Here is an 8,519-nt window from a genome sequence, read left to right on the forward strand (position 1 = left end):
TAGAAAAGTGTGTCCAACACTTTGATGCCCAAAGAAAGATCATCAATCATCTTCATCTTCACCAAAGGCTTCCACTCCAATAGGGACAAGAAAAGCAATATGCACATCATCTAGATTTGCATCATTCTATCAAATACCAGAATCTCAACCATCCAATCAACATTCTCACTCTCAAGAACAAACATAACATAATACATCATCAACATGAATAACTAGTGAATCCACACCAACAACAACAAGCTCCACATCAAAAAAAAATGTAGATCTCCATCAATAATAGATCACCTCTAATCTAATGTCTTCTTAATCCTTCTTGATTAGATGTCTCTTTGATATATCCTTTTCGTCTCCTCTTTTCTGCTCTAACTAATTCTGCAATGTTGTTTCACTTCATAACTTCTAAGCCACCATGAATGCTCAGTTTGTGCATGCAAACTTCTCTTTTCACTCCTTTAATTCCTTACACACTCACTCATAGAGAATTTAGGGTTTGTCCTCCTTATGGAGAATTAGGTGAATTAGGGTTAGGTATTAATATACGACTGAGATTTATCCATTTTGTCACTTAATCCTTCCCATTTTCTGATTGGCTACATGTAATTGCATAGGAAATCCAACTTGACATTCGTCAGTTGGCTCAAAACTAGTTTACATAGTTGTTTGTGCCTTTACAAACAAATATATCAATACTATCTTTCTCAGCATCTGAAGTCTCTAATGCTAGACATACACTAATATTTATATTGTGACTCGGCACCTATCTTGCTTGAAATCCATTGTTCACTTGGCTCGTATGTCATTTCATGTATACTATTTTCTCGGCACTTGAGTGACTCGACACATAAGTGGCTCGGCACTCACTATGACTTGGCATGGTCTAATATATACATGTTGTGCTTAGCATGTACTACTAGTTTAGCATGAACAAAGTAAACAACTTAACTGTGTTGACACTCATTTGTCAAAACCAATCTAGGATCAATAGGAATTTGATTACTCAAAGTAAGTATGCAAAGAAGTTAATCCTTATGTTTAATATACAAGATTGTAAAGAAACATGTACTCCATTTGAAAGAAAATTTGAGTTCTCTTGTGACAGTGACACTTCAAAGGTCAATGAGACATTGTATTGGAAAATGGTGGGAAGTCTAACCTACTATACCACTACAAGATGTGATATTTCATATTTTGTTAGGATACTTAGCCAATTCAAGGCTAATCATCTTGAGGTTCATTGGGATGTATAAAATAGAGTACTTCGATACTTGCAAGGCAACATATCTTTTCACATTGAATATATTAACCATTTGAATGTTGAGTTGACAAGTTATTATAATTTTGATTGGGTAGGAGATCTAGATAAATGTAAATCAACAACTAGTTATGCATTCAATACATGATCAGGGTTTATCTCTTGGAGAAGAAAGAAGAAACCAACTAGTTTTCTTTCATCTAGTGAAGCTAAGCACAAAGCATTATGCAATGCTACCTTTAACCAATTTGGAAAGGATAATTCTTGAAGATATGGGAAAAAGTAAGAAAGGCCTACTTTGATAAAGAGTGACAATCAAAGTACAATCAAACTTGCAAGAAATCCTATTTTTCATGCAAGATAAAAGTATATTGAGACACATCATCATTTTGTAAGAAAGAAAATTCACTCTCAAGAGACCGAGCTGAACTATTGTAATACCAACAAAAATGTAGGTGATTTACTTATTAAGTTGTTTAGAAACATAAAGTTTGTAAAATTTAGAGAGATGATAGGGGTAAAGAAAAAGGTTATTCCTTAAGGGGGAGTGTTACAGTAATGAATAACTAGTTGTACTTTTGACAACTCAAAGTTGAATTTTTGGTAGCAAGAGTCTAGTTTAACTATAGCTACATGTCATAGAGTTCTAGTTTGAAGAAATGACTAAGTATAGACATGTCTCTTAGATATAGTTAGTCGTCTATAGTAGTCCACTTATTTATTACTTGTGTTTTGTTGTTAAACTCTTAATAGTTTTTTTTCAATCTCCTTTGTAATACTTTATAATGTAAGTTGTTCAGTCAATTGTATAAATAGGCTACAAAATTATTAAAAATTGATGATTACTAAAAAATTATCTAATATTTTTAAAATATTTTATTTGAAAGCTTACATGTTTCCTTAAATATTACCATTTCTAATTATTTTTTCCTCATTTCTCCGTTCATCAAGAGGATTCTCATTTTTACATTTGAATAAAATTAATTTGAGAGGAATCTCTTTATTCTAACTAAAAAAATTATTACTAAAACTTTTACTAATGGCTAGGATTCAAGGACTATTACGATGGTCAAGAGGAAATCAAAGTTAAACATTGACGTCATGACAACCATCATGGGCCTGAGTACTAAAGGTATGCATTTTTATCATAATAAGAAAATCCCTTATATGTTTGATAAAGAAGATGGGGAGAGGGCCCTAAACCCAAAAAGCTATTTTAGTAAGAAAGCACTACCCAGTTAGGCCATTATAGCCAAGCAGTGGGCTAACATTGCATAAACTAGCCATTCATCCAATACCTTGAACAAAATTTATAAAAAACTAGCAAAACAACACAATCAATTTCCACAATACAAACAAATATGTTATTATTCAAGGAGAACATAGAGCCAAACCTAATAAACAATTCTCTTAAACTATACTTAAAGAAAAAAATATATCTTGAAATTTTCAACCAACAAAGATCATTGCCATAATAGTTAAGACATAATTGTAAAAAATAATTGATAGTTTTTACAAGAAAAAATGTCTCTAAAACTAGAGATAACTCAAACTAACAACTATAACATAGCAGCAGAGCTTTCAAGCATTCTTTATGGCATTCCAATCTTTCTTCAATCTATAGAGATTATACTACTAGTTGGTGATGTCACTCCTTCCCTGGTTGTCCTCCTTATTGCCTACATCTTCTTCCTTGGTCTTTTTCATCATTCTCTTGCTAGTCACAACAATAAGAACTAATCTTTTTGAGATCTCATCTTGAATTTTGCAAATGGTAGAAGCCATGACTCCCATCTCAATTTTAGTTATTGCCTCCTTATACATTTTATCAAGGGAGTCAATCCTACTTTTCATATTATTTAACTATCCAATTTAATTGGATTTCATCTTCTTTCAAGCCAAAGCAAATTGTGGAGGGCAAGTTTCTCCTTTACTTTTGAGTATGGGTCTTCTATATCTTTACACTTGGAATCTTCATGCCATCCTTTTAACTATTTCTCCTTAAGGACTAGTTTGCATCAGTTAATGGTTAGTACTAGTCTCATACAATTTGATTCACAATTTTATCATCATATGATTTAGACAAATTTCTATTTTGATGTGAACAGTTGAAAAGTAGATTAGTTGTCTTGGTGCCTACACCTATAAAGTTTCTCAATTCTCCACATTTTTTGTTTGAGTTATTTTAATTCAATTTAGAAGCTTTGTTGCCATGCTAATTACTAGGCATTGAAGGTTGTTGAACCTATTCAAATTCTATCTCACACTCTTCTTTGTATAATACAGGGCAAGCCACCATTCATTGCCTTGCACCTAAGGTATCTAGAACAATTTGATTTAAGAGGATATTTCTTCAATGTGTGTGTGTGTGTGTGTGTGTGTGTGTGTGTAAGCTAGTTTGATTTGTTCTCAACTTATTTGGTTTTAGCAATTATGTATGGTACTTGAAAACCTCACTTTCTAAGGATTATAGATTGATGCCAGAGAAGAGAATGATCTTTGTATATGTAAAAATAAAATCACAATTTGCATTGCATTGTAATCGCACATTCATGGTATTACAAAATTGTGCATGATGAGATCTATAAATTGATAGTAATGAAACAAGGCTTTGAAGGTGGTTGTAAGAGAGCTAAATAGAGAATTTCATAAATGTTAAGAGTGACAATAAGTTCTAAAAAAGAGGAACACAAAATGATTAGAGAAATAAGTAAAGGAATAATGATACTTATTTGTTATTTTCATTACAATTATCTTGTTGCTAGTAGTCAGTTAGGGAAAATGTCTCTACTTAGTTACACAATTAGTTTCTAGAAATGTAAATTTCTTCTTTGAATTCAATATCATGGGTTTTGAAGAGTCTTTCACTTTTATATTATCTTGTTGTTGATAGATAAATTGTAGGTCATCAATCATTCTTATAAATACTAAATGTTACAAGAAATCAAAGAATCATGAATATGATGACTTCATGAAGAATATTGTGTAGATCAAAACAAGAAATTTATGTATGAGTCTATATCATAATTTTGGTTCAACAATTTGGGGTGATTATCCTTGTGGTACTATTGTAATTGTATGGAAGTTGATGCAATGTGTAGACAAGTTTTTCAAGTTTCTTATTTTTGTAAATGTTAAATTTTAAAAAATTGAATGAACATTATCCTCTCAATTTATCTAAATGTACAAGGAAACACATGTATGCATATATTGCTAGGACTGTATTTTCTTTATATCATTTGCTTCTTAAATTAATCACGATTTTGAATTTTGTTTTTGCTGTAGAAAGAGCTATGGTATTATTGTTGTATTTTAAATGGGAAATACAAGAAGCTTGGGGAAATCTAAGAAAATTCTAAGGTTGATAAAGGCTATGTGGAAGATGGATCCAATATCATGATCATCGTGGGATTTGAAGAGAAAAGGAACAAAATTATGTGGTTGTGGTAGAGCATATGCTCAACTATTAGTATCCATGTCTTTTATTTTATTATTATGTCTGTGTGTTTCTCTATTTTTGTGGGCATTAATGCCTTTCTTTGGATGTCTCATTTGAATAAAAAACATACACTTCTTTATCAACATTTTTTTACATTCTCTTGATGTAATTTCTATGATAGGGAACCTAGTTCTGTTATTTTGTGCAACACTTTTGACTTAGTTTATTTGAAATGCATAGTTTAAAATCAGGTTTCATAAATGACCACTGTCGGCTTATTATGTATTAAAAATATTGATTTGTATGATTTATTGTAATTTATTATAAGCATCCATGAGTACAAGATGCTTTAGCTCCTTCTAAGAGTTGACATGCTATCACTTTATTTCTCCTTAATAAGGAATACAAATCATTAGATATAGAAGTTTCTTTTATAGGCCTCGGTGTCCTTTGTAGGGAATACTTATTTAATCATTTGGTATTACAGGCCATGGTGGTAGTGATGGGCTGCATGAATATGTACCATCACTAGATCAAGTTGTTGAAGGCACAATATGCATAAACAAGAACCCATATTTTTAACAAATATAGAAAGATATTATTATAATCATGCAATAATATATTACACCACCTTATCCTATAGAAAATATTTCTACAAAATGTAAGATCAGAGAACCCAGGAGTGTCAGGATTTTTGTTTGGCCACTCAATAGGAGGGGCAATTATCTTGAAGGTAGTATTCTTTCATTCTTGATTTAATGGTTCCAAATTATTAAGATCCTACTTGGAGAATTCCTTGACTGATGTGATTTTGATAAATAAGTTGGATTTACTAATTCTAGTTTTCAATCCTGAAGTAATTAAACACATTACTTTTTTTACCTCTTGTCATTTATTTACTATGAATATGATTATTAAATGTTTCTAGCACCTACTCACCTTGACTTTCATATAATACATGTTTGAAGGCAACATTAGATCCTAATGTCAAGAAAATGGTACGAGGAATTGTCACAACTTCTCTAGCACTGCGTGTGTGGACTGCACATCCAATTTTTGTGGTAAGACACTGAATTTTGAACTAGATTTGTTTTTAAGAGCATCTGCCCTATATTACACTATTCAAAGATGATTTAAGAAGTATGGAACTAATAATTGAGTACTATGATGTTAGGGGCATCTATCAATATAAGCTGGAGGATCAATACATTAATCTTAGCACTTATACATAAATTGATTTCTTTAAAAAATAATTAAGAAGTAATTTATAAGAAAAATAGATTTTATAGGGATCTTGAAACCCAAAAGTTGTTACATATTAGAGGCTAATATTAAAATAAAAATAAAAATTAAGAAGCTGCTAATATGAAAAAATAAAAATAAAAGGTTTAAACTAGCTTTAAGATGGAGCAAATTTGAACAAGATTTTAGTATTTTTTTAAATCTTATATTTAGATAAAAATGAATTTGATAAATGTATACTTGAATTATGGTAGGCAATTGCACCATTATTTTCACTTGTTTTACCAAGATATCAGTTGAATGGAGCAAATAAGAGAGGATCAGCTATATCTCATGATCCAGAAGCACTTATTGCTAAGTATTCTGATCCACTAGTATACACTAGACCAATTAGAGTGTGAATAGGCTATGAAGTACTTCAAATTAGCTCATTTTTGCAACAAAACATGAAAAAAGTAATTGTTCCCTTTTTAGTCCTCCATGGAATTGTAGACACCGTAATAGATCTTACTGCATCTCAGGATTTATATGATCAAGCAACTTCAAGTCATAAAACAATAAAGCTTTACGAAGGACATTTTCATGATTTATTGTTTGAACATGAGCGAGATGAGGTTGTCAGTGACATCCTTGATTAGATGGACAACAAATTGGAGTCCTAATGTGGTCCATGTTTGTCCCTTTGCCCCTACCCATTTCAAGAAAATGTAATAAAATATCTTGTTATTAAAAAAAAAGTCTTTTTATGACCTTGTCATGTAAAATAAACATTTTATTAGTGGTGTTTATGTGATGAAGAACTTAGAGCTAGTAGGCCACCAATAGTTGATGTTTTCACCTTGAGACTAACAACTTCAATAACGATTGAAGTCATGTTAATTCTTTATTGTCTGGAAAAGATGTGTGGTTTTATGATCTTGATAGTTTTCATTAGCTTGTGAAGTTCTGCTCTTTTATAGGTCAAGCATTCTGTAAAATATGCAATAATGCACTCATGATCGAACAAAATAAATTTTCTAAAATACATTAGGTGGTTCGAAATTTTCCAAAGCAAGGTTCGTCTAAATCTCTAGCAATAATTATCAATTAATTTTGTGAAGAATTTTAGATTATTTAATGTCCTCAATTATTCAATAAATATCCTTGATTCTTCTTACTTTTAATAGGAAAATTGGAAAACAGAAGCCCACTGCTAGAGAGGACAGATCTAGTAAAAAGCAGGATAAGAAAAAGATAGCCAAGGACTCGAACATGCCAAAGAAGCTTGCTAATGCCTTTTTTGTTTTCATGTATGTAAGATTATAATTTGTCGAGTTTATGATATGCTATACTGATTATTTTTAGGTACTGGATAATAGTTATTTGAGTTATTCAAATATCTTATCTCATTATTCAAGTCACGAGAGTGCTAGCTTTCTATCTGTTTGATCTTTCAATCAATAGTAATTTTCAAGTGAACTGTAATGAACAATATCAATATTTATAACTATAGATGTCTTTGGTAAGTAAAAAACATATGTATTTAGGGTTGAAAGGAAATGCATTGAATGGCCTAGTAGAGGACAAAATAATTTGATGTTTACAAGTTGTTGTACTTTTTAATTTCCCATTATTATTGTCATGCATGTTTTAAATTTTTTTTATTAAATATACTAATCACTCAAAAAATGTTCTTGATGAAAGGGAGGATTTCAGGAAGACTTACAAGGATAATCACCCCAATGTGAAGTCTATATATAATTTTATGAGGAGGGCATTTTAATGTCAGTTGGGACTCGTTCTTTTGAAGAAGTTTTTCATGGTGAAAAAGCATTTAGACAGTGGTAGTATGGGAAAATAACAGATGTTGATAGTATCATTATTTTTTTACTGCATTTTTTGGATTTCATTGGTAGCATTCACCTGATATTAGTTGGGCATATCTGGTTTAGGAAAGTTTCATTTAGTCTTGTTCCAAGTTTTGTTGATGTAATCCATATAAGTTGTTTCCATGCTTTTCCAAAAGGAAAGAGTTAAGGTTCTTTTAGGGCCATTTGTAGTGCCTTAGGAAAATAATTACGAAGCATCTATGAATAGGAAGAAAGTGCTTTATTGTAAATCCTTTTAATGAACTTCTTAAATTTTAGCATGATAAATTATTACCATTGTAATGCACCTTTGTCAACAAGATGAGCTCTTATTGCAATCAAGTGAAAGCCTACAACCTATGATCATAATAGTCCCATGAAGATACATGTCTTGCAGATACATCAGCCCAATGAAGGCACCTGACCTATCGATGTAGTGATCCAATGAGAGTTTTAATTTTGGCGATTATCACAACAATGATTCCATTTATGTTGAAACCTTGTTGTCATGGAAGATCTTCATGTGCATCCTTGTAGTGGTTGATTCTTTCAAGGGCATCCCTGAGAATATCAAAGTGATGCCCCTAATGGTTCATGGATTCAGACTCTCCTCTTAACAATTCATCTGTGGTTGGTGATGGTGCCAATAGCTCTACTCTATCTGACCAAGCTTTCATAATAGAATTTCCCCTACTCACTTACACAAACATCCCAAATGCTAGATGCAAGCTCCACACTT

General features: G+C 31.4%; 1 pseudogene; it reads left to right on the forward strand.

The window, feature by feature from the left end:
- The first annotated feature begins 2,317 nt into the window (after positions 1-2,317).
- On the forward strand, positions 2,318-6,595 carry LOC149549788 (caffeoylshikimate esterase-like; annotated as a pseudogene).
- The last annotated feature ends 1,924 nt before the right edge of the window (positions 6,596-8,519 follow it).

The sequence above is a fragment of the Cupressus sempervirens genome, chromosome 7 (genome assembly GCF_028749045.1).
Source record: "Cupressus sempervirens isolate cs-2001-9-10 chromosome 7, ASM2874904v1, whole genome shotgun sequence".
NCBI lineage: Eukaryota > Viridiplantae > Streptophyta > Pinopsida > Cupressales > Cupressaceae > Cupressus > Cupressus sempervirens.